This window comes from Triticum dicoccoides, chromosome 7B (genome assembly GCF_002162155.2).
Source record: "Triticum dicoccoides isolate Atlit2015 ecotype Zavitan chromosome 7B, WEW_v2.0, whole genome shotgun sequence".
Classification (NCBI taxonomy): Eukaryota; Viridiplantae; Streptophyta; class Magnoliopsida; order Poales; family Poaceae; genus Triticum; species Triticum dicoccoides.
In genome coordinates, this window is record NC_041393.1 from 40,545,673 (window position 1) to 40,550,872 (window position 5,200).

A 5,200-nucleotide genomic window follows, 5' to 3' on the forward strand; every position below is an offset into this window, starting at 1 on the left:
CGTCAAGTTTAACCTGAGTATTCCACGTGTGCAACTGTTTTGCACCCGTTGTATTTGAACGTAGAGCCTATCACACCCGATCATCACGTGGTGTCTCAGCACAAAGAACTTTCGCAACGGTGCATACTCAGGGAGAACACTTCTTGATAATTAGTGAGAGATCATCTTATAATGCTGCCGTAAATCAAAGCAAAAATAAGATGCATAAAGGATAAACATCACATGCAATCAATATAAGTGATATGATATGGCCATCATCATCTTGTGCTTGTGATCTCCATCTCCGAAGAACCGTATATAAAGGAGCAAGGGGAGGAGGCGGCCGGCCAGGGAGAGGCGCGCCAAGGGGTAGTCGGGAAGGAAAGGGAGAGGAGGAGAAGGAAAGAGGGGGGCCGGCCCCCTTTTCCCTAAACCAATTCGGTTTGGGCCTTGGGGGGCACGCCCCACACTCCCCTTGCTGCCCTCTATTTCCACTAAGGCCCACGTAGGCCCATTAAGCCCCCGAGGGGGTTCCGGTAACCCCCCGGTACTCCGGTAAAATCCCGATTTCACCCGGAACACTTTCGACATTCAAATATAGGTTTCAGATATATCAATCCTCATGTCTCGACCATTTAGAGACTCCTCGTCATGTCCTTGATCACATCCGGGACTCCGAACAACTTTCGGTACATCAAAACTCATAAACTCATAATATAACTGTCATCGAAACCTTAAGCGTGCGGACCCTACGGGTTCGAGAACTATGTAGACATGACCGAGACATGTTTCCGGTTAATAACCAATAGCGGAACCTGGATGCTCATATTGGATCCTACATATTCTTCAAAGATCTTTATTGGTCAAATCGCATAACAACATACATTGTTCCCTTTGTCATCGGCATGTTACTTGCCCGAGATTCAATCGCCGGTATCTCAATACCTAGTTCAATCTCGTTACCGGGAAGTCTCTTTACTCGTTATGTAATGCATCATCCCGCAACTAACTCATTATCCACATTGCTTGCAAGGCTTATAGTGATGTGCATTACCGAGAGGGCCTAGAGATACCTCTCCGACAATCGGAGTGACAAATCCTAATCTCGAAATACGCCAACTCAACATGTACCTTTGGAGACACCTGTAGAGCTCCTTTATAATCACCCAGTTACGTTGTGACGTTTGGTAGCACATAAAGTGTTCCTCCGGTAAACGGGAGTTGCATAATCTCATAGTCATAGGAACATGTATAAGTCATGAAGAAAGCAATAGTAACATACTAAATGATCAAGTGCTAAGCTAACAGAATGGGTCAAGTCAATCACATCATTCTTCTAATGATGTGATCCCGTTAATCAAATGACAACTCAAGTCTATGGCTAGGAAACACAACCATCTTTGATCAACAAGCTAGTCAAGTAGAGGCATACTAGTGACACTATGTTTGTCTATGTATTCACACATGTATTATGTTTCCGGTTAATATAATTCTAGCATGAATAATAAACATTTATCATGAAATAAGGAAATAAATAATAACTTTATTATTGCCTTTAGGGCATATTTCCTTCAGTCTCCCACTTGCACTAGAGTCAATAATCTAGTTCACATCGCCATGTGATTTAACACCAATATTCATATCTGTATATGATTAACACCCATAGTTCACATTGTCATGTGACCAACACCCAAAGGGTTTACTAGAGTTAATAATCTAGTTCACATCACTATGTGATTAACACCCAAAGAGTACTAAGGTGTGATCATGTTTTGCTCGTGAGAGAAGCTTAGTCAACGGGTCTGTCACATTCAGAGCCGTATGTATTTTGCAAATATTTTATGTCTACAATGCTCTGCACGGAGCTACTCTAGCTAATTGCTCCCACTTTCAATATGTATCCAGATTGAGACTTAGAGTCATCTGGATCGGTGTAAAAGCTTGCACCGATGTAACTCTTTATGACAGGCTCTTCTATCACCTCCATAATCAAGAAATATTTCCTTAGTCCTCACTAAGGATATTCTTGACCAATGTCCAGTGATCTACTCCTAGATCACTATTGTACTCCCTTGCCAAATTCAGAGCAAGGTATACAATAGATCTGGTACATAGCATAACATACTTTATAGAACCTATGACTGAGGCATAGGGAATGACTTTCGTTCTCTTTTCTATTTTCTGCCGTGGTCGGGATTTGAGTCTTACTCAATTTCACACGTTTGCAACACAGTCAAGAACTCTTTCTTTGACTGTTCCATTTTGAACTATTTCAAAATCTTGACAAGGTATGTACTTATTGAAAAACTTATCAAGCGTCTTGATCTATCTCAATAGATCTTGATGCTCAATATGTAAGTAGCTTTACTGAGGTCTTTCTTTTAAAGAACTCCTTTCAAATACTCCTTTATGCTTTCCAGAAAAATTCTACATCATTTCTGATCAACAATATGTTACTCACATATATTTATCGGAAAGGCAGTAGTGCTCCCACTCACTTTATTGTAAATACAGGCTTCACCGCAAGTCTGTATAAAACTATATGCTTTGATCAACTTATCAAAGCGTATATTCCAACTCTGAGATGCTTGCACCAGTCCATAGATGGATCGCTGGAGCTTGCACATTTTGTTAGCACCTTTAGGATTGACAAAACCTTCTAGTTGCATCATATACAACTCTTCTTTAAGAAAACCATTAAGGAATGTAGTTTTGACATCCATTTGCTAGATTTCATAAAATGTGGCAATTGCTAACATGATTCGGACAGACTTAAGCATCGCTACAGTTGAGAAAATCTCATTGTAGTCAACACCTTGAACTTGTCGAAAACATTTTTGCGACAAGTCGAGCTTTGTAAATAGTAACACTACTATCAGCGTCTGTCTTCCTCTTGAAGATACCTTTATACAATATGGCTTGCCGATTATCGGGCAACTCCACCAAAGTCCACACTTTGTTCTCATACATGGATCCCATCTCAGATTTCATGGCCTCAAGCCATTACGCGGAATCTGGGCTCATCATCACTTCCTCATAGATCGTAGGTTCATCATGGTCTAGTAACATGACTTCCAGAACAGGATTACCGTACCACTCTGGTGCGGACTGTACTTTGTAAGACCTACGAGGTTTTGTAGTAACTTAATCTGAAGTGTCATGATCATCATCATTAGCTTCCTCACTAATTGGTGTAGGAATCACTGGAACTGATTTTTGTGATGAACTACTTTCCAATTCGGGGGAAGGTACAAATTACCTTATCAAGCTCTACTTTCCTCCCACTCACTTCTTTCGAGAGAAAACTCCTTCTCTAGAAAGGATCCATTCTTAGCAACGAATGTTTTTGCCTTCGGATCTGTGATAGAAGGTGTACCCAACAGTTTCCTTTGGGTATTCTATGAAGATGCACTTCTCCGATTTGGGTTCGAGCTTATCAGGTTGAAAACTTTTTTCACATAAGCATCGCAACTCCAAACTTTAAGAAACGACAGCTTAGGTTTACTGCTAAACCATAGTTCATACGGTGTCGTCTCAATGGATTTAGATGGTGTCCTATTTAAAGTGAATGCAGCTATCTCTAATGCATAACCCCAAAACAATAGTGGTAAATCGGTAAGATACATCATAGATCGCACCATATCCAATAAAGTGCGGTTACGACGTTCAGACACACCATAACGTTGTGGTGTTCCAGGTGGCGTGAGCTGTGAAACTATTCCACATTGTTTTATATGAAGGCCAAACTCATAACTCAAATATTCTCCTCCACGATCAGATTGTAGAAACTTTATTTTCTTGTTACGATGATTCTCCACTTTACTCTAAAATTCTTTGAACTTTTCAAATGTTTCAGACTTGTGTTTCATTAAGTAGATATACCCATATCTACTCAAATCATCTGTGAAGGTTAGAAAATAACAATACTTGCCACGAGCATCAACACTCATTGGATCGCATACATCGGTATGTATTATTTCCAACAAGTCAGTAGCTCGTTCATTGTTTCGGAGAACAGAGTTTTAGTCATCTTGCCCAAAAGGCACGGTTCGCAAACATCAAATGATTCATAACCAAGTGATTCTGAAAATCCATCTTTATGGAGTTTCTTCATGCGCTTTACACCGATATGACCCAAACGGCAGTGCCACAAATAAGTTGCACTATCATCATTAACTTTGCATCTTTTGGCATCAATATTATGAATATGTGTATCACTACGATCAAGATCCAATCAAACTATTTTCATTGGGTGTATGACCATTGAAGGTTTTATTCATGTAAATAGAACAACAATTATCCTCTGACTTTAAATGAATAACCGTATTGTAATAAACACGATCAAATCATATTCATGCTCAACGCAAACGCCAAATAACATTTATTTAGGTTCAACACTAATCCCAAAAGTATAGGGAGTGTGTGATGATGAGCATATCAATCTTGGAACTACTTCCAACACTCATCGTCACTTCCCCCTCAACTAGTCTTTGTTTATTTTGTAACTCTTGTTTCGAGTTACTAATCTTAGCAACCAAACAAGTATCAAATACTTAGGGGCTACTATAAACACTAGTAAGGCACACATCAATAACCTGTATATCAAATATACCCTCGTTCACTTTGCCATCCTTCTCATCCACCAAATATTCAGGGCATTTCCGCTTCCAGTGACCATTTCCTTTGCAGCGTAAGCACTCAGTTTCAGGCTTTGGTCCAACTTTGGGCTTCTTCGCGGGAGTGACAACTTGCTTTTCATTCTAGTTGAAGTTCCCTTTCTTCCCCTTTGCCCTTTTCTTGAAACTAGTGGTCTTGTCAATCATCAACACTTGATGCTCTTTCTTGATTTCTACCTTCATTGATTTCAACATCACGAAGAGCTCGGGAATCGTTTTCGTCATCCCTTGCATACTATAGTTCATCACGAAGTTCTAGTAACTTGGTGATGGTGACTAGAGAACTCTGTCAATCACTATATTATCTAGAAGATTAACTCCCACTTGATTCAAGCGATTGTAGTACCCAGACAATATGAGCACATGCTCACTAGTTGAGCGGTTCTCCTCCATCTTTTAGCTATAGAACTTGTTGGAGACTTCATATCTCTCAACTCGGGTATTTGCTTGAAATATTAACTTCAACTCCTGGAACATCTCATATGGTCCATGACGTTCAAAACATCTTTGAAGTCCCAATTCTAAGTCGTTAAGCATGGTGCACT